The sequence below is a fragment of the Opisthocomus hoazin genome, chromosome 2 (assembly GCF_030867145.1).
Source record: "Opisthocomus hoazin isolate bOpiHoa1 chromosome 2, bOpiHoa1.hap1, whole genome shotgun sequence".
Taxonomy (NCBI): Eukaryota; Metazoa; Chordata; class Aves; order Opisthocomiformes; family Opisthocomidae; genus Opisthocomus; species Opisthocomus hoazin.
This window is the reverse complement of record NC_134415.1, coordinates 51,520,430-51,546,089: the sequence shown is the minus strand read 5'-3', so window position 1 is coordinate 51,546,089 and position 25,660 is coordinate 51,520,430. Positions and strand designations below refer to the sequence as shown.

Here is a 25,660-nt window from a genome sequence, read left to right as displayed (position 1 = left end):
CTTCAGTTTGTGCCCATTGCCCCTTGTCCTGTCGCTGGGCACCACTGAAAAGAGCTTGGCCCCATCCTCCTGACACCTACCCTTCAGATATTTATAAGCATTTATTAGGTCCCCTCGCAGCCTTCTCTTCTTCAGGCTGAACAAGCCCAGCTCCCTCAGCCTCTCCTCGTAGGGGAGATGTTCCAGTCCCCTCATTATCCTTGTAGCCCTCTGCTGGACTCTCTCCAGTAGCTCTTCATCTTTCTTGAACTGGGGAGCCCAGAACTGGACAGACTACTCCAGATGAGGCCTCACTAGGGCAGTGTAGAGGGGAAGGAGAACCTCCCTCGAGCTACTGGCCACACTCCTGCTAATGCACCCCAGGATCCCATTGGCCTTCTTGGCAGCCAGGGCACACTGCTGGCTCATGGTTAACCTGTCATTCACCAGGACACCCAGGTCCCTCTCCACAGAGCTGCTCTCCAGCAGGTCCACCCCAAGCCTGTACTGGTGCATGGGGTTGTTCCTCCCCAGGTGCAGGACCCTGCATTTGCCTTTGTTGAACCTCATCAGGTTCCTCTCTGCCCAACTTTCCAGCCTATCCAGGTCACGCTGAATGGCAGCAGAGCCTTCTGGTGTATCTACCCCTCCTCCCAGTTTGGTGTCATCAGCAAACTTGCTGAGGGTACATTCTAACTCTTCATCCAGGTCGTTGATGAAGAAGTTAAACAAGGTTGGGCCCAGTACTGACCCCTGAGGGACACCATACAAAAATGCAGTATAAATACCCCAGATTTTCTTCAGGTCTCATATAAAATTAGTACCATTTGAAAAAAATAGTCTCTTTCCACATTGAACAACGCCACATTTTAAATAGCATAAATAAAAAGTATTTGTAACAAATTAAAAAAAAACAAAACAGCTTATGAACTTTCACAAAATAGTTTCCAGACAAATAAATAGGAAATAGCACTGTGGAGACTTTTTTTTTTTTTTTTTTTTTCCCCAGAAAAAGCACAAAATAATTTGATCCTCAAGTTTCGCAGCTTATGCCAGTTCATGTGTATGTGTGTGTTTATCATGGTAAGGAATGAGATCACAAGCAGCCAAGCTGTCAGAGGTGCCCGATCCTCCGGTAGGAATCTGCATGCACTGCTTGCTGCTCCGGTAGCAAGGCCTGTTGCATGTTTGTTTCAGAGGGTCTGCTTTCAAGTTCTTCCTGAAGTCCTTGACTTCTCCTCTCTGCTTGTAGTAGCTGGTGTTGGAGCTGCACGAACTGCTCCTTGGGCACCACAGCACAGCCTTGCTGCTGGAGCTCCCGGGAGTGCGGCGACTGGCTAAGCATCACACTGGCGCTGGACTGGAGCATCTCCATTAACTGATCATCCAGTTTGACTTGCTTTTTTCGTAGCCCTTCACTTTCTGAGCTGTTTTCCAGTTCATGCTCAAGAGAATTCATCTGACTGATCTTCCTGTTTGCAGATGACAACTCCTTCTGAAGCTGTTCACACTCTCTCTTCAAGTTAATTTCTCTTGCTCTATGGCTTTGACGATACCTGAGTGGCTTTGATGCTTTTGGTGCTTCAGGGAAAGGATAGTAGATTCCAGCTGTCGGATCTTCTCCCGGGCTTGAGCCAGGCCTGTCTTAGTGCCCTGGACTTCTCTCTGCAGCCTCTCATTCTCCTGCCCGAGCAGCTGGTGCTCCTGTTGCGTCAGCTGGCCCAGTTCATCCCAGTGCAGTTGCCTGTGTTGGTCCTGCAGCCCTGAGGAAGGCACTAGAACCCGATTCCTTTCACTGCCATTCTGAAGCTGCTTGCGTAAAGCCACCACTTCTTGTTGCAGAGTTTCCTTCTCCTGTTGCGTCACCCGCAGGTCTGCTTTTAGGCGGGACATTTGCAGGCTGGCGTTTTGCAGCTTTTCGTCCAGACTCTGAACCTTCTCTTGTGAAACGGCGAGCTGTGTTTTCAGCGTCTGACTCTGCTGTTCCCAGGACTTTTGCTCCTGCTTCAAGCTGCCGATGGTGCTCTCTAAGCAGCTTACTTCAGCTACCTTCTCAACACATCTGTTTAATTCCTCATTCAGGGCTTCCTTCTCTTTCTGCAGCTTTTCATTGTTAGCAATTAAGCTTGAAACTTCATTTTGAAGGTCAGAGAGATCAGGACATCTGGGCAGCTGCTTTGTCTTCTCGAGCTCCTGCTTGAGGATGTGGTTCTCCTGCTCCAGTATATGAGCTTGAACCTTCATTTTTGACAGCTCCACCTCCAAGTAAGACACCATATTCGATGACTTGACTTTGAAGTTTTCCAGTTCCTCTTTCAACACCAGCCTCTCCTTTTCCCATTCTTCCAGGGTACACTTTCCTGCTTCCCTTTCCTTCTGCTCGAGCACCCTTGCCAGCTGCTGATTAAGATCCTGCACATCTGCTTGACTTTTGGAGTTCCTCTGGCTAAGTTCTGTATTTTCAGAATCCAGCTGCTGGTTCCTGGTCTTCAGATCTGCTACCTGATTTTTCAGGTTGTCAACCATCTTCTGGACAGCCACTTTCTCCTTTCTCACAGCCTCTATCTTTTGCCGCATTTCTTCTCGGGATCCACTCTGCTCCCTCAGCTTCAGGCTGGAAGCACTCCCTTCCTCATTTAATAAAGTCACTTCGTTTTTCAGCATCGCATTTTCTTCTCGGAGCTTCTTGGCTTCGCATCTTTCCTCCTCCAGCTCCCGCTCGTGCTTCCTCCGCAGCTCTCGCTGGAGCTCCTCCTTCTCCAGGGCATGGGCCTCCGCCGTCCTTCGCAGCTGCTCCTGGAAGCCACGTTCCATCTCCCCATTCTCCTCCCGCAGCGTCTGTGCTAAAACTCTCATCTTTTCTTCCACCCAGACACCTTTTTGAATCAGTTCTTCCCGTTCTTGGCTAAACTTCTCGTTTACCTGCTCCAGTCTGGCTCTGACGTCTTCTTCGTGCTCCTGCTTCAATAGTTCTTGCAAATAGGATTTTTCCTCGTCGAAACTCATTTTTAATTTGTTTTTCTCGTCGTTGTGTTTACAGTCAAGCTCTTCTTGCTGCTCTCTGAGCAGCGCTGCCTCTCCTTGCAGCTCCACAATTTGATTTTTAAGGCCAGTTATTTGCTTTTCCATGACACGCATCTCCTCGGCGCACTTCTTCCTCGTATCCTCCTGCTCCTTTTCACAGTGGGTTTTTGTCTCATCTAACTGCTTCTCGTGATGGCTCACTGTGTCTTCAAGCTTCTGCTTGAGGTGATGTAGATCCCTGTGATGTTGCTCCTTCATTTGTTCGATAGCCATTTCTGCCTCTATGCTCATATTTAGTGGGTTGCAGTCTTCTGAACCAAGTCCTTGGTCAGGCTCAATGCCGCTATTGCCATAACTTTTCATATCGATGTTGAACTCTTCCGACAGCGAATTTTTCAGCCCAGGCCTGAGCACTTTGCCCTGGGCACGGTACTCCTCCAGCTCCGAGTGGAGCTCATCGATCTGGTCTTGCAGCTCCCTGCACTGCCGCTCGTACTCGCTCCTCACCTGCGCCAGCCTCTCCTCCTGCAGGAAAAACTCCGCACTGCCGGGATCCAGGTCACCAAACTTCTCAGCCAGGACATTCTCCAAGTTCCTCTGCAGTCTGCTTGCCAAACTTTCATACTCGACCAGTTTTTCTCCCATTTCCAATAGCTCGCTTTCCAGGCGGCTGTTCTCCTTCAGGGAAAGGGCCAGGCGGTCCCGGATGTAGTTCTCATCGGTTTTCAGCTTTTCGATCTCCTGCTCCAGCTCCAGCCGCTGTTTGTTAGCCTGCTGCAGGATTTGCTCCCGCTCTCTCCGGAGCTCGTTCTTCAGAGCTGTGGTTCGTTCCTTGTACTCCTCGTCCAGCTTCCTGAGGTTATACTAATTCCGGCCCTCAATCGCGGCGTGGTGGTCATCCACTTCGGAGGCCATCAGGGATTTCAGCTTTTCGGCTTTTTCCAAGTCCGACCGCAGCTTCTCTTTCTCTCTGGCCACCTGGTCAGCCCTCTCCAGCAAGTGTCTGATCTCCATTTTGAAGCTCGCCAGGGCTGCCTGGTGGACTCCGTTCTTGGTGATTAAATGCTCGTTTTCCAGCGCCAGCGTGAGCTCCGTCAGGTTCACCTTCCCATCCAAGCTGAAATCCAAAGCCTTCAGGATCTCCTGGCTGTTCTCTATGCCCTCCTGGTGCCAGCAGTAGAGGACGCTCTCCACGCAGCCGTAGCCCATCCCGTCGTCCAGGCTGGAGAAGAGGCAGCAGCCGACGGCGCTGGGCATGGCCGAGGGTGTGGTCGTGCGGCGCTCGCTCTCGTCGAACGACTGCATGGAGAGGTGTCGTTTCAGCTGTCTGTACGGAGTAGACGCCGAGGGTGTCAGTGACTTTCTGTTTTTAAACAAGCTGTAGAACAAGTCCTCTACGCTCATGGTGCCGTCTTGCTCCAGGTTATGGAGCACCTCTTCCAGAACCTCTCTGGCCACTGGTCGGAGCCCGTACTGCTCGCAAATGGAGACGAGCTTTTTGTGGTTCAGGTGGCCGTCCCTGGTGATGCCGAGGTGCTCGCAGACCTCCTGCAGCTTCTCCTCTATCCAGTCCGGGGTGGGCAGCGATGTCCCGGGGGAGGCATTCAGGTCATCCGGGTTCCAGAAGCACAGCTGCCCCTCGGCCTCGTACTCCTCGTTGTCTTGTGTCTTCCAGCGCTCCTCGCAGCTGCCGGAGGGGACATGCCGGGGATGGGCTTCCTCACCCAGCGGCTCGATGACGGTCACCTCGGCGAAGTCCTCCACCGACTCCTGGAACTCCGGCAGGGACCGCCGGCCGTAGTGTTTGCCGCCTTTGATGTACTTGGGCTGGGCTTCTGGGGAAGAATCTGGTTCTTGGAAGTGTTCTTCATTTGACAGGGTTCTGGATAGGATGAGGATAAGTGCTTCTTTAAATTGATTGAAGTGGACCCTGCCTAGGAGGTTGCCTTGGAGCAGGGTCTGCTGCAGCGCCGGGGCCACCTCTTCCAGGTGCAGCATGTAGCAGAGGTCGGTGAGCTCCTCCTGCCCCAGGGACCCCGTGCCCGTGCTGTTGAAGCTGTCGAAGAGTTCCTTGAGGCGAGCTTCATACTGGTCCTGCTCCTCTTCATCCATCCCATAGACTGCCACACTCACCCAGCGCGGCTGCCGCTGCCTCCAGGCTCAGCGGGGCGTTGCGGGACATTGCGGGGCCGGGGGAGGCCTTTCCCTGCCTTTTGACACATGCTATTACACAAGCGCAAAGTATTAATATTCATTGACAGGAAAAAATAATTTAACTTGAATAATTTATTTTAAAAAACACCTTTCATCAGAGCAGAATCAAATGTGAACCCTGCTTATCAAAACAATTTACCTTACACGTCACTTCCTATTAATAAGAGATAGATGTAATTGATATTTAATAGAAATCCTGGCAATGCTATTTGAAAGATATTTTTGCTTCTAGTTGTTTTTGCATTTAGAAACACACTGCTGTCAAAGTTTGATAGTCACTGGTGCAATAAATATTTTGAAATTCTGTTTTTGTCCCTTGGTTAAATGGAAATAGAAGCAAGATGATGGCTGTGCGCAGCTCAGCTGTGCTTGCAGTCTTTTGATCTTGCACTTTGGTTCAGATTTTTGATCTTTGATTCCCACATCTATTTTCTTGCCTGACTGCTTGTTAACAGCAGCTCCTGGGACAGTTCTTCTTGCTGGAGGAATTCACCAAACCCTAACACTGCCTCTCCATTTGTGTTTCCCTCCCTTGATCCTACCTTTTCACATCTCATGTTACAGAGAGCACATTGCCAGAATTGGCCTTCCAACACCTGAAATGATTTAACGTAGCATAAAAGATGTCATCTATACAATTATATGTAAAATGAGAAAAATAGGCAAGCACAGAGAATTATCCTTGGAAGACTTCCACGGTAAGATTTTTCTTTTAAAAGTACAAGCTCTGTTGCACCCAGGGGAAGCATGAGGGGAGATTCTGCTTCCAATTTCTTTACTCTTGTGAGGCATGAGTTCCTCACACTGGGCCTCTGAGTTTCTGCAAGGCAGAAAATAAAGTACCTGATGGAGAAAGAAAACAAGGCCTGAGGCTTCTGGGGTGAATTTTATGCCAAAGACTATTGTAGGAGTTGCTTTTGCCTCCCCATTTTAGCATGTGTGCCTGCAGCCTGATTTAGAGCACAGCATCACAGATATATCTGAATACCAACAAGAGGATTCAACTAGGAAAAAAACCACCACAGGCATTAGATAGCTGTTAGAAAAATCTTACACATAAAAACATATACAGACTTGCATATGAAGTGTGCTTACATACATATAGTCGAAATTTATTATTGTTTTTTAGACTGTATCTATAATGCCTTGAGAAACAATAGCCCGTTAAGAAGAAACCGGAGGTATTCACATACTTTTCCAGGTATTCACATACTTGGGAAAAAAAATTGTACGTAGTTGCTGTTTCCTTCACAGTAATTTCATGTTTGTGATTTGCTCAACGGGCAATACTAGAGAGGAAAAAGCAAAAAACACCAAAAATCACAGCCCTAAACATTTTTCAAAACTTCTGCCAATCATCTACTCTGTGTTATGTTGTCACCTTGACTACAAATTTGAATGACATCACAAAGCTGACTGTCTCCAGAGAAATAAAAAGATGAAGGCTCAGAGCATATTTGATGGCTGATGGAAGGTTCAGGCCAGACAGACCCGGAAGAACAAGAACTATTTCTTGTGCGAAGAGAGCATGGTTCTCCCTGAACCACCCTCCCAGTGCCAGCAGCACTGGGGGACTGGCTAATCCCAATCTACCATCACCTTCAACTGCTACTGTAAAAGTTAAAGTAATCCGTTTGCCAAATAGGTGAGAAAAGGAACCAACTGCTAAACAATAATTTTGTGTGACTCTGCTTCTCTTCAGCGAAAAGCATGAAAAGGAGTGTAGTAGATGTTTAAACACCACCAAGAGTCATAATACAGCAGAGGATTGCTTCTTCAAGTATGAACAAATGAACTAATACTTTTAAAGGAATCAACATAAGCTTGGGATCCATTAAGAAGCTAAATTTTCCAAACAATCTTTTTTTTTTAATGGTCCTCATTGAAAACTCACCCTTTTCTGTCTCAGTCTTACTAAGGAAAGACTTCTGGCTTTCTTGCAGGGGTTCTTTGGCTTTCAGTGACTGAAGGAGCAGGAAAAGCAAGGATCACGAAAAGGAGGAATTCTGGACTTGGCATATCAGCCCTTGCTGTCAATGCAGCACCTGTCAGCATGGCACTAATCCATGTGTCAGACCATGTCCTGCCTCCTGCTCTTTCCCCCAGGTGACAAGTATCTTTATCCACACAATTTTATAGCCGTCTGTTAACTGGGCAAGCAACAGCACCCTGCACTCCCATTAAAGCCTCCACATGGGTATTTAAGGCCAAAGGATAATTAAGATGCCATTTGAAAGACATACCCAAAACAAAATGGGTATGAGACGGGTGAGGCATTCTGAGGTCATTTCCCACCAACAGCTCTAATGATCTTCTGAATAATGAATCAGAGAAGAGCAGCAGCAGGTGCAGAAGAGTTAGTGTGAATACAGTCAGTGTGGCTGCCAAATTAAAACCAACAAAAACAAATTAACCAGTACCTTAAGAGCACGTTCTGCTTAAATGGTAATGCTGATAGATCTTCATCTCTAAAGCTGCTTCAGTTGCATCTAATAATTCCCTTGTGTAAAATAAATCTTTCCCCCTTGTTTCAACTATTAATGGCTGAAACATTATCATAAAGGTCCTGAAAACCTGAAAAAGCAATTAGGATTGGCTTTGGCTAGGTTCTTGTTAACTCTGATAAACACCTGATTGTATCACACAAAGATCAGAGATGAAACACCCTGTCCAGTTTCCCCCAGATCTTGTAGCATGGATGAGGCAAATACAGACTCGGATAAATCCACCAGGAGACGGTGTGGGGGACAATCTTCTCCATCAAATGTCAATAAACTTGGGTCTGTTGCTGAGGAAGTCCTCTCCGGAACAAACCAGAAGCACTTTCACTATTTATTTCCCCAGGCAAGATATCCTAAAATGTAAGCAGTGAGAGGGGAGGTGAGTGGTGTTTGGTGCTTTTCTTAAAGCTTCAATTAGGGAAGGCATCTCTATTCAAGTTTAAGCACATTTAAATACGTCACTTGCCTAAATGGAATTCTGGTATTAATGCCTATTGGGCTGTGTGCTGTCAGTAGATACTGTGACTTTAAGTCATAAAACATGGACAAGAGCAATGATGATGAGTGCAATGATGCAGAAGCTCCCAGACTACTGGTGCTTTGCAGCCATACACTCTTTTTTCTGTTGTTGTCTGAGCAGAAGTATCACAGGAATTACATGAAAGAGATTAACTTTCTGTACTCAAAGACGTGTTGTTTTTAAGAAAGGAAGAAGGTGTCCTCTTGAATCCAGTGCCCCTCTGAAGTCCTGCGAAGCCAGGAAAGATGAGAAAGAGATCCCCTGCTTCTTCACTGCTGGGTTCACTGAGAAGCCCAGAGCAGTGTCTAAGCAAGTACTAACATATGTGCTGTTCCTCAATGTTCCATCCAAAGCTTGCCGGGATGCTTTACAAGTAGAAAACCTTGTCTTAGTGAGAAAGTCCAGGTTTTTAGAAGCCAAATGACAAACTAAGACTAAAATTCATTACGATTAGGTAAAAATCGCTACTTTGATGCACCTTTTCTAATCTACCGCTGATAGTCTAAATTGGCAGCGGAAGTATATTTAGCATGACGTCTCCTTGGTGTAAGTTACTACTACATAATTCAGGAGTACAGGACCTATAACCAAAGTCCATATAACCAGTGAGGTTGTGCAAGCTGTCCAACAGGCCATTTTGGACTTACTACTCTTCAAATCTGGGCAGCTTCCACTGATTCAAAATTAAATTTTGAATTTCCTAGGCTGCAAGAGTTCAAAGTGAAGCCACACTGGTAGAGTGAGGTGATGCTGTAAAAGCAGTGACACATTTTACAGCACAGGAAAAAGTAATAGACATGGCTGTTAGCAAAACTATCACCCAAAGACCTACTCCTCATTGAAATTACTCATGTCTTTGCAAACTGAACTTTACAAATATATGCAGGTAAAAGTGCAATTTGTGACTACAGCCCAAAGATGGAAAAGCTAAACATAAATAAAAAAGATATAGTTTTCCTTCTACCTCACTTCTGTATTGTAAAAAGAAATGAGAGGGCACTAGCTTATAGCAAAACCTTATCTCCTCTCCTTTGTTGAAAATTTGAAAAACTCTAAATTTCAGATTTGCATTTGCTATTTCCAAATGCAAAAATCTATCTGCATGGTATGACCCCAACTCTGTGAGCTGAGTAAGAAGTTTCTTTAAATAAGGCAAGGTAAACAGAGTTTTTGTCATCCATTCATTTATTCATCTCTTATCCCTTCGGCCTAAACTATACCATCTCTCATCTGTACACAGCTTCTCATTTTAGCAATTTGCTTAACTTAGGCACTGTATTAAGTTTACTGTTGGAAATCTGGAATTTTAGAACTCAGAAGATGCAACCATTCATTATCCTTGACATCACCCACTAATCTAAATCATATCTCTCATCTGCTTACAGGCTAGTCTAATACCACTCCATCACACCTTATCTACGGGAGTCTTCTTTCTACTCTTCCTGCAGTCAGAAGAACTGTACCAGTGCTGCAGATAATGCCCTTTTTTTCATTAAGAAAAATGAAAAACAAGATGAGGTAAAGGATATAGATGCAGAGAATTAAATTAGGGACAATAACCGTAAGGTGTTTGTGCTCTCCCTCACTGTACCTTGGAGATTATGGGCGAGGTTTGAAGCTTCAGGAAATGCGTGTTTGACACTCTTCCCTTTTGGAAGCAAGACATAAAACACACTTGCCATATCCCATTATGAAAAGCACCTAATTCAACTGATGTGATAGAATAAAAATTGTTTAAGTGGCCACGGTCTCCCTGGGGTGTAGAAATGGCACTGCGGGGAGCTGATTACTGAAGCGTCTTGTACGCAGTGCATAGTGCCCAGGAGAGTTCTGCTAGAGGAGGTTTTGCCTCCCTGTCAGGTGCTGTGTTGAGCTGACTTTTGAGTTAACATATATTATTTATGTACTTTTTATCAGTTGTCACCTTTACTTTGTCCTGTGCTTGATTTTGGTTCCAGCTGCCAAATTCCCTGGTGTCTTTCAAGTATAAATGACAAAGTGACATTTGAGGCACATTTATAGTTATATGACTTTTGCTAACAACTTCATACATTTCAGCACTTTAATATTAATATATCCTAGGGTTAAATTACAGGAATTATGATGGTTGTTTTATCATCACAAAGAATACTCTAAATTCTTTCTGCTCTATTGGAATTCTGAAATTATTTCGACATTTTTAAATCCCAAGTGCTATTTCTAAGATACAATGGAATTGTTCAGTGGCTTCCTTCTGCTTTTCTTTACCTTTTTAGTTTGCAGTCCTATTCTTTACTATATAATGCCCATTAGCTATATGTATATCCTATTGTGAAACATCTAAAAGAGAGTACAGTCTACTAGCATAATCATATCACAGCAAAAATGTTTGGGATTTCCTTGCATACCTTATAAAAGTTGTGTGCATATGAATTTTCTATCAACAGCTGAGAGGTTTTAAGCAAAAAAACTCAAAGCTTTCAACCCCTTTTTTAAAAATAGAAAGTAATACAAAATTATACTACTTAATTAAGTTTATAAGGCACAAAATCTAAGTACAGAGGAACCCTTTTCCAGGTAACTACAGAGACCAGAATCCATTGCTCTTTGGACTTTCTCTGCCATAAAGGAATTCAATCAACATCAATGGAGTTGTGACACCTATACTACCTGAGGATATGTCCCCACAGCCTTACAAGTGAATCTTTGACCCATACAGTTATGTGTCAGCCATAGTGAAATACACCATGTTAACTGCTTCTTCTTCTAAAAATTTTACATACACAGAGAAAATACCCATGGTGTCCATTCATACCTCTGCTGCTTTCTAATCCCATTATCAGTGCACTGTAATGTTGGAGTGGTTAATTGAGCAGTTAAGGAGCATGAAGTGCAGTAAAGTGAATAGAAGATGAAGAGATGTGAGAGTCCAGGAGTGCTACAAGGAAAAAAAATAGACTGAAAGACACTTAGTGCCTGATCTCGTTAAGAATCATAAATCTTTCAAATTTAGGCTGAGACTTTGGTTCTGAGGAACAGGTAACCCCAAAATTGGGGACTTCTTATCCAGAGTATTTTACTGCACTGTCACATCTGGTTGAAAGAGTGGATCAGCCCAAAACATCTGCAGAAAAGGTGAGGGTGAAAGCACCAACACACAGAAAAATCAGTTGTGTAGAACTTCATTCCCTAAGACACCAAGCTTGAACTTGCTGTCTCCAGTAAGACTGGATTACACAGTTTTCTGTATGCTGTTTCAGAGTTCTTGAGTGACAGGGTGGTGTTTGGGAAAGCCTGACAAGGCCAAACAGCTGAGAAGCACAGATTTCAAAGCAGAAAGTGGCAAGTGGAGATGTCAGGAGAGAAGAACAGAAGAAAGAAGACAAGTGCCCACGTCAGCAAAGCCCTCTCAAGACAGAAGACTTCAGAGAATTTAGCCATAGCTGATTTTTGGCAATGAAAGCAAGTAATATGTGGAAACAAAGCTGGAGATCTCTCCTTTTTGAGGGGGATCTGACCCTTTCAGTCTGCATGTGCTTCACTAGGCTGCACAGCAGCAATGATCTCACCAGATCCCACTGACTCTTCTGCTGGAGAACTGAATTTGTGGAGGAGCAGGAAGGTGGGAGATCTGGGAACTAAAAAGGTCCTAGCATCAGCCACAATGAACAACATCTGCAAAGCAAACAAACAAAACCTGAATGAAAATGAGAGGTTTCTTATAGAAGTAAATATAATAGATTAAATGATGTTGTTTCTTTCTGCTCTCAGTCTGCTGTATACATTTCTGATATAACACTTGACACTTGAGCAATAGCAGATTTAACAAATAGATTTCTTTGTTGATTGTTGTATCAGTCCAGTCTAGGTATGTAAATAATACATCATAATATTGAAATGGTTGCAGCATTTATTACAACAACATCATAAAATGCAATGCAATTCTCTTCTGTGCAGTCAGTCAAGTGCAGACAGGCAGGTGTTCAACAGCTACTCGAAGTGAGAATACGCCACCACAGGCAGTACTGCTTAAGTAAATGAAACAGTCAAAAGTCATGTACCAGTGTCTGTTTCCGAAACAGTACAGCTTCTTGACAAGCACTTAACTCTTCTGTATTTGCTGGTGCTCACAGAATTGCCTGAGCAGTCACACTTTCTTTCAGGGAGATCATGTTGGGCTTCAGGAATTGGGTGTTCTGTCACCTTGCCCTCCCACCAAGACTGATGTTAGAGACATGCTCCTTACACACGTCAGGACCCCCAGGAAGGCAGCAGCATTTTCCTTTTTAAATGAAAATGTCAGAGCAAGGTTTTGGAAAATGATATACTTTTATGCTCTCTGATCCTATGGAGATTTAGACTTCGTATCTCTGCTGCTCAGGAGACTGGCAGGATCTGCCCCATAGGTTAAGGTACCTCCCATCTCTCATGATGAAGTTTGGCCAAAGTGCAAGAAGGAATATGAGATTTATGTCTCCACAAAGAGTGTGCACAGAATATAACACAGCTTTATAGCCTATAGAGACCGTATAAGGGCACAAGTAATCAACAGAGAGCAGAGGCATGCAGTAGTTCTGATCTTTGCTCCCTAGTATGTTCATGTAGCCGCTTCTAAAATCATTGGATAAAAATTGTTCTGAGAGCAAAGGCTCTAGGACTTTGCTCTAAATCCTTGGTTAGATCCTGTTTATTCATCTATTTTCTGTCCCCAGGTGAGTAAATCTCTCGCTGCTTTCTAAAGGGCGACCAGCCACCACAGGCCAATAGAAATGCCCACGTCTAAGACAAAAAATTAATAAACTTCCCCATCCCCAAATCAAACAAATCCATAAATAAAAAATAAAAACCAAAAGTATGCAATTAATCCTAACAGAAGGTGAAAAATTCCAGCCCTTAAGACCAGATCTGAAAATACTCAAAAGGACAAACAGATCCTAGTAGCCATAGTTTTTCTTATAACACGCTGCTCAAAGTACTGCCTTTGCCAGAAACTCGAGGAATGTAAACTAAGTGGAAAAAGTGTCTCCTGAGTACATGTCAAAGTGTTCCTGTCTGAACAGGTGTCCTCACTCTTCTATTATAAAGCAAACACACTCTTGCATGACTCAATTAATGCACAAACATGATAAACCTACTGGAAACAAAATAATTGTGTTTTTCTTTTCTTATATTATTACAAATGCCAGATAGATGGTAATTTTGAATGCAGTGCTTTATTAATCAAATATGAGGTGATTGCCTTTCTCAAAGTCATTAAAATTTAATGTTTGCAGCTGCTGATCACCTAGCACTGTATCTTTAATGTTTTGCATTTTTCCTTATATTTAACAATACATTAGCCACTTGCTTATGTTATTTCCCCAGGAAAGTTACAAATTAAGTTTTATAGTAATAAAGATATGTAAGTGTATGTAAGTAGCGACGTGCGCATGCCCGCAGGACTCTGATCTTATTGGCATCATGGAGATGTGGTAGGATGGCTCCTATGACTGGAGTGTTGGAATGGAAGGATACAGCCTCTTTAGGAAGGACAGGCAGGGCAGACGAGGAGGGGGTGTCTCCCTCTATGTCCATGGCCAGCTGGAGTGCATGGAGCTCCACCTGGGGATGGATGAGGAGCCTATCCCAGAGTTTAAGGTCGGGATTAAAGGCAGGGCAGGGACAGGTGACATTATAGTGGAGGACTGCTACAGGCCACTTGACCAGGAAGACTGAGCAGATGAGGCCCTCTGTAGGCAGACAGGAGCAGCCTCATGTTCACAAGCCCTGGTCCTCATGGGAGACTTCAACCACCCCAATATCTGTTGGAGGGGCAACACAGCAGGACATAAGCAATCCAGGAGGTTCCTGGAATGTGTCAATCATAACTTCCTTCTCTGAGTGATAGAGGAGCCCATGAGGAGAGGTGCTATGCTGGACCTTGTTCTTACCAACAAGGAGGGGCTGGTGGGGAATGTGAAGCTCAAGAGCAGCCTTGGCTGCAGTGGCCATGAAGTGGTGGAGTTCAAGATCCTTAGGGCAGCAAGGAAGTCGCACAGCAAGCTCACTGCCCTGGACTTCAGAGAAGCATACTTTGGCCTCTTCAGGGATCTGCTCAGTAGAGCACCATGGGATAAAGCCTTGGAGGGAAGAGAGGCCCAAGAAAGCTAGTTACTGTTCAAGGATCACCTCCTCCAAGACCAGGAGCAATGCATCCCAGCAAAAAGGAAGTCAGGCAAAAATGCCAGGAGGTCTGCATGGATGAACAGGGAGCTCCTGGACAAACTCAGGCACAAAAAGGAAGTCTACAGAGGGTGGAAACAAGGACAGGTAGCCTGGAAGGAATACAGATAAATTGTCCAAGCAGCCAGGGATCAGGTTAGGAAAGCTAAAGCCATGATAGAACTAACTCTGGCTAGGGATGTCAAGGGCAACTAGAAAAGCTTCTATAGATATGTCAGTGATAAAGGAAGGCTAGGGAAAATGTGGGTCCTCTCCAGAAGGAAATGGGAGACCTGGTTACCCAGGATATGAAGAAGGCTGAGGTACTCAACAAATTTTGTGCCTCAGTCTTCACTGGCAAATGCTCCAGCCACTCCACCCAATTCACAGAAAACAAAGGCAAGGAGTGGGAGAATTAAGAACCACCCATAGTAGGAGAAGATCAGGTTCAAGACCATCCAAGGAACCTGAAGGTAGACAAGGCCATGGGACCTGATGAGGTGCATCTGTGGGTCCTGAGGGAACTGGTGGATGAGGTTGCTAAGCCGCTAGCCACTGTAAGAAGTTGTGGCAGTTCGGTGAAACTCCCACTTACTGGAAAAAGGGAAACATAACCCCCATTTTTAAATAGGGGAAAAAAAGAAAGACCCAGGGAAGTACAGGTCAACCAGTCTCATCTCTGTGTCCAGAAAGATCACAGACCAGATCCTCCTGGAAACTATACCAAAGCACATGCAATATAAGGGGGCAACTGGTGACAGCCAACATGGCTTCACTAAGGGCAAATCATGCCTGACAAATGTGGTGGCCTTCTATGATGGGGTTACTGCATTGGTGGGTAGGGGAAAAGCAACTGATGTCATCTACCTGGACCTAAGCAAAGCATCTGACACTGTCCTGAATGACGTCCTTGTCCCTAAATTGAAGAGACATGGATTTGACAGATGGACCAGTCAGTGGATAAGGAATTGGCTGGATGGTCGCACCCAAATTGTTGCAGTCAATGGCTCGATGTCCAAGTGGAGAACAGTGACAAGTGGTGTTCCTCAGGGACTGGTATTGGGACTGGCACTGTTTACCATCTTTGGTCACCGACATGGTCAGTGTGATTGCACCCTCAGCAAGTTTGCTGATGACACCAAGCTGTGTGGTGTGGCTGTCATGCTGGAGGGAAGGGATGCCATCCAGAGGGACCTTGACAGGCTTGAGAGATGGGTCTGTGTGAACTTCATGAAGTTCAGTAGGGCCAAGTGCAAGGTTCTGCACATGGGTCTGGGCAATTCCAAGCACAAGTACAGGCTGGCGAAGAATGGATTGAGAGCAGGCCTGAGGAGAAGGACCTGGGGGTGCTGGTTGATGAGAAGCTCAACATGACCCAGCAACGTGCGCTTGCAGTCCAGTAGGCCAGCCATATCCTGGGCTGCATCAAAAGAAGCATGGCCAGCAGGTCAGTGGAGGTTATTCTCCCTTCTCTATTTTCATGAGACCCCACATGGAGTCCTACGTCCAGCTTTGGGGCCCCCAGCATAAGAACATGGACCTGTTGGAGCAGGCCCAGAGGAGGGCCACAAAAATCATCAGAGGGATGGAACATCTCTGCTCTGAGGGAAGACTGAGAGAGCTGGGGTTTTTAAGCCTGGAGAAGAGAAGACTCTGAGAGGACCTTATAGCAGCCTTCTAGTACCTGAAGGGGGCCTACAAGAAAGCTGGAGAGGGACTTTTTACAAGGGCATGTGGTGATAGGACAAGGGGTAATGGCTTTAAACTAAAAGATGGTAGTTTTAGATCAGATGTAAGAAAGACATTCTTTACTATGAGGGTTGTGAGGCACTGGCACAGGTTGCCCAGAGAAGCTGTGGATGCCCCCTCCCTGGAAGTGTTCCAGGCCAGGTTGGACGGGGCTTTGAGCAACCCGGTCTAGTGTTAGGTGTCCCTGCCCACAGCAGCGGGCTTAGAACTAAATGATCTTTAAGGTCCCTTCAAACCCAAAACATTCTATGATGCTATGAAGTATACACATGGTAAGTTTCTCACCTATGAGTAATCTTGGTTTGATAGATGTATCAAATTCATACATTTTTATATCTACAGAGCTGTGTACACCTGAATTTCTTATATCACAGATATACTCTTATCACTCTGGTAAACATTACCCGCATGATACAGTAAGTACTCCAAACTCAACACGATATAGATACAAGAAGTGGTCAGTAACATCCTCTGCTTAACTGACTGAAGAATTCCAAAACATTCAAAGCTGTTATCAAGGCTACAAACCAAAAGTTTTCCTAATGGAGAAATACTCCACTTTATTCCATAAAATAAGGTATATTCAAAGACCAGGTTTTAAAGGCATCTCAGGAATCTAAGTACAAGTGCTCCAGTACCACATACAGCTCTTAACTGCAGTATTGTACAATTCTACCCATACGCTCTTCAGTGGAAATTCCTATCACTTCTACACCAGATGTCTCCTAAACTGTCTCTGCAAAATTAAATCTGAATTTTAAGACCAAAACTAAATTTTTTATCTTTTCTTACTTATTTTAAATTGGGGGGAGGGGGGAAACCAGCTTTTGTAAAGCTGCCAGATGTACATAATGATCATTGAAATCCCATTTACAACACATTGTACAAGTGAAGATGATTAGAATGTATGAAACAAATTTACTGAACCTGCCTCTTGTGCCAGATCATCAGTAGCATGGTATTAGCACAGATTCATTGTGTAACACCTGCAGTACCAAAAGAAATAAGACCATTAATTACCTCCACAACACAAGCAGGCAGAGCTACTTTTGCACGTGCTCAAGAGGCAGATGTGTTGAGATACATCATGCTATTTCAACACAGCTGCTGTGCAAAGCAGTGCAGCAATTTAAACTCTGCCAGATGCTCATTTTTTGAAGAGATTTAATGTTTTTCCAACACTGTTGAAGGCACCTTTGCCCCTCTGTGACGTATTTATGGAGCAACTGTCTCTTCTTTGGCTTATACCAATATTCAAAGTTGCACATCCAGGTGAGTTACGTAGTTTTAAAAAGTACAGAAGATCACCAATGTCTCAGACACTGTTGTTAAAAAGTAATCTTTCTACATCAGTTTAGGATGAACAGAACTTTCAGAAGGACCAGGCTGATGCAGAAACACAGCTCTGAAAGCAAACACACTCATTCTTTTCCCATCTGTGTGGCCCCAGAGAGCCTGTCTTCCAGATTCTATTCCTCTAAAAAGAACACCTTTTTTCCTCCAAAACTGCCCTGTCTCTCTTAGTCTCTGCCTTAAAACTTAACCACTTGTACATGTATGAATAGAGCAGGCTTTGCTCAAACAGTTAGAGCATCTTCTAGAATGACAAGTTTACTCAGAGCTCTAAGAAAAAGCATTTTCCAAGAAAAGTCACTAAAACTGAAGCAACATTAAATTTACCAAGCACAATCATGAGCCCGGCGGGAAAGAACCAGTACACTGGTTAAAACAATCAAACATTAACCAGGTGACAGTCCTTGTTTTCCTCTTGTGCTTTTCAAGATATTTGACAAAATAACTATTATTCCTTCTGAAAGTTCACTGAAGGTAAAGTTAAAAGCCAGCTAGGGCTATTCTCAAGTGCTGTTCAAGAATAATCCTATTTATGTCTAGTACTTGAATACGTATAGACCTCTAATTAATTTGCTGTCCATACAGTTGGGTCAGGGGGTTTCAGCCCCTATGTTTTAGGGGGCACATGGGCCTCTGAATAACCAAACAAGGATACTGCATCCCATTCAACATCAAGTACTGCCTACCAGGCATTGCATAGAATCCATGCACAAGAACTTTCTTTCTGAGTAAATAACGTGCCTGAATTAAGAACTTCGTCTGGAATCAAACACCATAACACAGAGTTGAAAAGAATCTCCTGGGCTCATGGGTTCAGTGTGTTGCCTGAACAGATAATCTCATCACATTATTTTTCTCCTAAGGGTATCACATTAAAATTCAAGAAACATCTTCAAATGCTAAAACATTTTCTGAGTATTAAATAATTTTAATATAATTTGTTTCTGAGATCACTATATTTTTTTTAAAAAATCAACTTGTTAGTATCCAAGTGCTAAAGGCCAGGAATTCACAAGAAATTTAAGGTCTTAAATAACTTGAAAAGTTCCCCTATTATATATTGAAAATATTGAAAGACCCTTCCAAAGTATAAAATTACAAACATCAATAATTAGGACAGTAGAAGTAACACCCTCTCTTTCCAAATTATCCTATTTCTCTTCTTCAGACTGTGTAATTTATTATGGAGTGAATGAATAATTCATAGGTACTATGAGACCTTGGCTAACACTGCACAAAATCAGCTGTGAACAATACACTGTTTGAACTTTCAGCCACTTTGTTGTAGTTGTGTTCACTATCCCAGTTTTACTGGGTGGCACATTCTTTTCAAATCTGAAATCACTGATATTTGCACAAGAACCTGCCTCCACACTTCTCCAGCAAAATCAGAATAAATGACACGTGCTGAAATCTATGAACATTCACATGCTCTGAAATATCAGAAGGAATTGTAACTATTTTGTCAAATATCTCGAAGGCACAAGAAGAATCATTGTATGATTCGAAATCAGTGAGATATAGCTGTTCATTTAAAGGTTTTGTGCCTTTTTTTTTTTTTAAATAAGATAGTAAGAGACACCTTGCAAAAATGCCTTCACTTCCAGAAAAATATTAAATACCTGAAAAAAACCCCAAACCCTAATCCCCATACTCTGGTTTCAAGAATTCCCACTACTCTGAATTTAGCAGCTTAGGAGAAAACAGGCAACTCAAAGATACTAAACAGTCCCTGTACCTTTATCTTCCATGTAGTCCAGAAGAGAGACAGGGAAAAGGCGAAAAGGTGTTGAAGAATTTAACACATTAATCATAATGGCAGCAACACCATGAGTTCTGCTCGAAGTCAAGAGAAATCTCATACACACCACATGTTTCTGATTCCTGACTGCGTGAAATAGTTTAGATATTGATAAAGGAACAAAAGGCATGTGACTAAAGGAAGACAGATTTATTTCAGACAGTGGTTTGAGATACGTAACGGAGCTAATGTATATACCCATCGCTGTCTGGTTTTATTAATAACACATAACAGTGAGCTTGGGACTAGTTTTTCTCTTTTTCACATTCTAGACCCTAACAATGCAAGGCTGTAGCCGTAGTAACCCTGATGCTTTTATTAGGGACAACTACTTGCATCCACTCAAACAAAAAAGAGGTTTTAAATTGAAACGTCAGCACTGCAATAGCAAGGGCAGGGGCAAGGTATATGCTACTGTGTTGTAAATGCAAATACATCCAAAGACCAGTTCAGCATCAGTTGCCAATAAAATGGGCAGGTTGTGACATTACATTCAGGCAGTTAGGTCAAAGAGACCAAAAGGCAAGGGATGTCACCTGTGCATCTTATCCCCACTTAGGTCAATGGTCCATCTCACAGTCATTTCGGAAAGGACAGGATTTGGTCCACATTTTACATTTGTGAAGAGTTTCTGAGCAGGATAAAGTCAGAACTACACTGAAAAAAACATCTACACCAGTGCAAACTTCCTGTACCTCCATACTGAATGTATCCTGGATGTAGGAGAGGCATTCATGCCACAGTTATAATCCCAAAGGTGAGAACATCCTAAATTCATTGTAGCAGATCCATTTAGGAACCTTTGAAAACGACCTGGTAATAACAGCACGGGTGAAGATGAACAGCAAAATTCCTCTCCCTCCATTCAATCCCTATTAATAGTAATATCTGTGCATTCAGCACATCAGCTAACTGCATTTTCTCACTTCATCACTGCAGTCTTATCAGCACTATAACCCCAATTTTACAGTGACAGCAGCATTAGGCATTTATTAGACATGACATCCTCTACCCTCCTCCAACATGACAATGTCCTACAGAGAAGATACAGAAGAGAGGCCCCAGGCACGTGATTAATCTTCTCTTAGTCACCCAATTTCCCACAACAGTCTTATAACTTGGGTGCTTTTTTACTTGCAGAAAGATCCGAATTGACAGCGACAGCTAACACCAGCATCCAAGAGGTCCTACTGCGGAAGGCACCTCAAGCTGACGAGAGGCAGAGGCGCAGGTGCAGTGTAATTTTGCAGCTTCCCCAGCAACCCAAGAAGAGCAGGTCTGGGAGATGACCCACGCCTGGTATACCCCAAACAGCCACAGTCTGAACCCTCTTTGTCAGCTCCGCTGTAAAAACAGAACTGCTCACGGCTCCCAACCAAATCTAGCAAGGCTAAACAGCCACAGTCTGAACCCTCTTTGTCAGCTCCGCTGTAAAAACAGAACTGCTCACGGCTCCCAACCAAATTTAGCAAGGCTTTTTAATCAGCAAAACCAGAATCAAACAGCAAAGCCCAGGAACACCTGCAGTGATGCCCAGCACAGTACTGGCTTTTCCCTGCCTTTGTTAAAGTGTTCCTGAGAATAAGCTCTGATTTCTTTTACAACAGTTCTTTTGCATATTCCCTGCTGGAGCAAATGGTAGCTCTATAAATGCTTCAAAAAGCATTTAATTTAGATTTAATAGAGCAGTAAAAAAATCTATGGGTTCTAAAAGAACATTTACAGCACTTTAATGAGTACATGGGATAAATCTGGGAAAGAAATATTCCAGCAAGAAACACAGTGCCTAGTTTATAGTTCATTATTCCAGGAGATCCACTTGCTTAGTTTACACTTGTGATTAAATTTGTAATAAAAGTTGCAACCCAACTGAACCTGAGAACCCTGTTTTTGAATGTGCATTAGCAAATCCAAAAGCAGAAATCCCACCAGTGCTTCATCAACTTGTACTCATTGTGGACATTTCCTGAAAATAAGCCCCTAGAAGCTCATGCACTTGTAACAGCCAGGATACTGCCTCTTGCTCACCCAATTCATTTATGGTAGTTGCCCCATTGAGGATGTGCTTTAATCATTAACTCAACCATGCAAAATCTACCAGTATCTCTACACCTCCCTGGTTTGTTTCTGTTTTTTTGTTTTTTTTTTCTCAACATTCTTCCTTTTTAACCCATCCACACTATTCATCACTCTGTGTCAATTACTGGCTTGTGTTCTTACTTTGAGCTCTCTTATATCCTCATTTTGTGATCCTGGAGGCTACTTCTGGGCCTAATCCTGCAGCTGCTCTGCATACAGGGCTACAGCAATGCCTGCCCTCTTCTTTGCAACAGAATCGAGCAAACAAGGGCAGTGACAAAACTCTTCCTTTTCTGTGCAGATAAAAAAAAAAAGTACTTCTGTCTAAATGGCCCACAGCATCATTCACTTGAGGAAAGAGAATACATGGAGCAGCGCGAATAAATGATGTAGCAGCATCAGACAAATGTCTTCATAGTTCATCAACGACAACAGTGCACACACTGGGTCTCGGGGCTGGCTGCTGTTATTAGCCATGTAGAGCCAGCTGCTGCCACTTCTACATGGATCGGATCCTGTTCTGTACATAGCTCTACTGACTGCAACTCAGTGTGAGCAATAGTTGGGCTTTAAGCACCTAGTGGCCTCTTGTGCTGGAAGATTCCTTGGCGACTCTCGCAAGAAAGATCCGTGATTGCTTGGCTTCGTCGGAGAGAGCATTTGAGATCGCACTGTTTAAAGTGAGAGTCCTCACTGGGCACAGGTCTGATTTCGCAGTCCTGGTTTCACCTGATCTGAAAGACATTTATCTTGTGGCTCCTTCCATGAAGCGTAGCAATGCACTGCCATTGCAGTCACCCAGCAGCATGCTCATGCTTCAGGGCTATGGAGGAGATGAGTGGTGGCTCAGGGCTTGTTTTCTCTGCGCAATAGTTTGAATAATCATATCCAGAATTGACCACAAACATTTCTGTGAACAAGTTGTCTTCTTTCAGGTCCCTTCAAGCAGGGCACCAATGGGCCCCCTCTTCAGACTGCACTTGAAAGTTCTTGTATTAAATTGTGCTTGCTGATACAGCTAATAAATACATTAAAGGACTTATTAAGGTTTTGAAATATATACCTTTGCCATTCGATTGCTTTGTCTATGAAGTTCATTTAGCAGTACCTATTTCAGAGAGACTAGGGAAGGTGCATTTATAATTAATTTATGCCCTGCATTTTAAGGCACTCAGAGGAAAGGCACCCTAAGTGTACAGCATTACTATTAATAGCATATTTTTGCACTGGCTCATAAATATCTGCCCTTCTTCTTCTCTGTCTTTACTTTTCCCCAATTTTCAGGGAAATTATCGTATTTTAGAAAAACAAATGCTAATTGGGTGAAACCTCAGGAAAGAAAATGCTCAAATAACCTTGGAAATCATGATTTTTTTTATGATTGAGTATATTTATTTCGGGCAGTAGTACATGTAAACTAGGAGAAAATGGGAATACAAAAATATATAGGATGTCTACCACATAATGATTCCTTGCAGGAGGAGGAACAATAAATATTTAATAAAAATGCAAATATAAAGCCATCTAAGGAGCAACTTCTGCCATAATTTCACAGGGAGAGACCAAGTGCAGCTGGGTTAATGTCCTGAACTTCTTTCAAGACCTGGGCCTTCAGCAATTCGTTTCGCTGCACCTAGAAAGGGTTGAGCTGAATTATTTATGTTTTGGAAATCTTTGGCAGTCCGTATTCATCACTCTGACACAGGAGATACAGTTACTGCATATTGTTCCAGCAGGTGTTGCTTGACAAGTTCTCCTCACATGTAAAATGTAACAGCAGAAAGGAGCTCGCTTTCAGCTTGCTGTGTTCTCCTCTCCTCTCCTCTCCTCTCCTCTCCTCTCCTCTCCTCTCCTCTCCTCTCCTCTCCTCTCCTCTCCTCTCCTCTCCTCTCCTCTCCTCTCCTCTCCTCTCCTCTCCTCTCCTCTCCTCTCCTCTCCCTTTCCGGTGTCTTCCAAGACATATGATCCAAATGAATGAGCTCTCTGTAATAATTAAATACTGAAACCTATTTAACTGATCATACCATCGAGCAGCTAACAGGAAGCATAAATCACTTCACTATCTGCTTTCTTAGTATTTTTTTTTTTTTTAGGGCTGTTGTTTAGATCAGTAGAGAAACTTCAGTTTCACTAATCTCGCATGAAGCACTGGTTATGATTTCTGCAGGACTTGTGGATGATTCCCAAGTCTTCCTGGGCTGCAGACAGCAACTTTACTTTTAGAAATGAAGATTAAGAGAACTTCATTTGGTAGGCAAAGCTAGAGCCATTAGCCTGTGGTCAGACCTGCTCATGCACATGGATTTAAAATGAAAAGAATGATCTAAACACACCTGGCTGGGAGCACTGCAGGCTGCTTGTCAGTGCTCTGACTGCTCAGCTGAGCCAGTGTTGTGGTGAACAAAGGTGCACAGGGTTCATCCACATGCACAAAGCTACTACAGGGTGCACTCAGCATGTTACTTTTCTTTCTGCCCAGGAATGCTTGCAAAAAGAAACTGGGACAAAGTTAAAACTCAAAAAATTTGTGGCACCACATCTCTGCCAAAGCACTGCAACTCAAAGCACCATGTGGAAGTCCAACACATTTGCATATGTCTACCAAAACTCAATCAGTAACATTTGAAACAAGGTAGCCACAAAGCAAAAAAACCTTGTATTGGGACCTGGTGTCACTTTCCCTATTCATCCTCAGTTCCTCCATCTGCCAGGGAAAGAGGAAGTGCCCAAACTTGTAAATGGCACAATCTCACTGGGTAACGGTGCTTGACAGTGCCACTGTGCCACACCCCAAACCGGTGTCAGGTTGCGAGATTTCACAAGAGACAGAGAACTTGCCCCAGTTTTCACCACTGACAGCGGGTATACAATTTTGTAGTACAAGTTCTTCTCTGAAAAGTAACACAAATGACAAAAGTATTTTTCTGTCTGTGCCTTGGAAAGAAAAGGTGACTTCCCTAACAGTCGGCTCTGCAAAATCAGTCTGACACCTGAAAACAACGCTGTGGTATTTCTGGGTGACATACCATTGATAGCAACAAAACTGCAGCACCTTAGACTATGCTGGACAGCCACAAAGTTGAACTTAGGCTCGGGAGACTGGTGTCCTTGGACATCCTCCACCAGAAGAGAGTGCCTGGCCACCTACAGAGGGACAAGGGCTTTTCCAAGAAGGAATTCAGGTTCTGTGTTGATCCTAGCTCTGAGTCTGCTGCTGGCAAAGCAGCCCTCTCACACCAACTGCAGAGGGGCAGTCTCACATCTTAGTCTCTGTATGACAAGCTTCCACTTGGGAAACATATTCCTGGTGAATTGTTTAAATGTTGGGGCCTGAGCAACCCCCAGAGGCCACACTCTTTGCCCGAGACTCTGCCTTTTTCAGGGGAAAAGAGAGTGCGCACCTAAGCAGAAGCTGCAAAATGTGTATTTTACCCTCTCTGTTCATTTGTTTGTGTTTTGGTATTATCCCCTGTGCTCTATTTGTGCCCTGTCCCACAGGCAGCAGGCAGCTTCCTCATGGGCATTCCTGGCAAAACTGCTGCTGTCTTACTCATGTTCAGGACTCAGTGATGAGTTTAACTTCTGCACCATTGCTTCCCTCACCTCATCATATTCTAAAGAATCCCTGTTCAATTTTGCTCCTGAGATGTCTTGTGGTGCAGAAGCACAACATGGCCCCATTTCTCTGTGCTCACGTCATGTTTTTTCTCTTTGAGAACACTCCGGTTGGAGCCAGGACAAAATCTCCAAGCTGTTTGCAAGGGCTCTGAGCAGCAGCAAAGGACCGACCCCTCTACATCAGGGGCAAACCACACTTGGACCCTTCTGTACCTTGTGGTATTCTTGTTTGCCCAACATGAAAAGAATTCGTGAAACTCAGGATGCAAGTCAGAAATTGCACCTTGCCACTTTTCTGCTTCTCTCTTCTGTTTGGGCAGCCCCGGGGCATGGCTTCACTCTTTTTATAAGCTGGAAGAAAGCTGAGACTCATCCATCAGCCATAAATTTCTGCAGTACAAAGGTACTTCAAGCCCACTATTTTCCTTTCTGGGCATGCTGTAGCCTGTACACAGTGGTGGGACAGCAGCCAATAGAGCAATGCCAGCTACTCCTGCCAGTAGTAGTTTCTTTATACCTCTGAAATGATGCAAAGAAATAATAGTGCCACCAGAAGTATATTTGCATTCAGCCCTCCTCTGTTAACACCCCTGCTTTGATAGCACAACAGTACGTTTTAACAGTCTGTCACTAAATGTCTGC

General features: G+C 43.8%; 1 pseudogene; it reads right to left on the bottom strand.

Annotated features, from left to right (window-relative positions):
* Positions 1–1,093: 1,093 nt before the first annotated feature.
* On the bottom strand, positions 1,094–5,115 carry LOC142365464 (ninein pseudogene; annotated as a pseudogene).
* Positions 5,116–25,660: the final 20,545 nt, after the last annotated feature.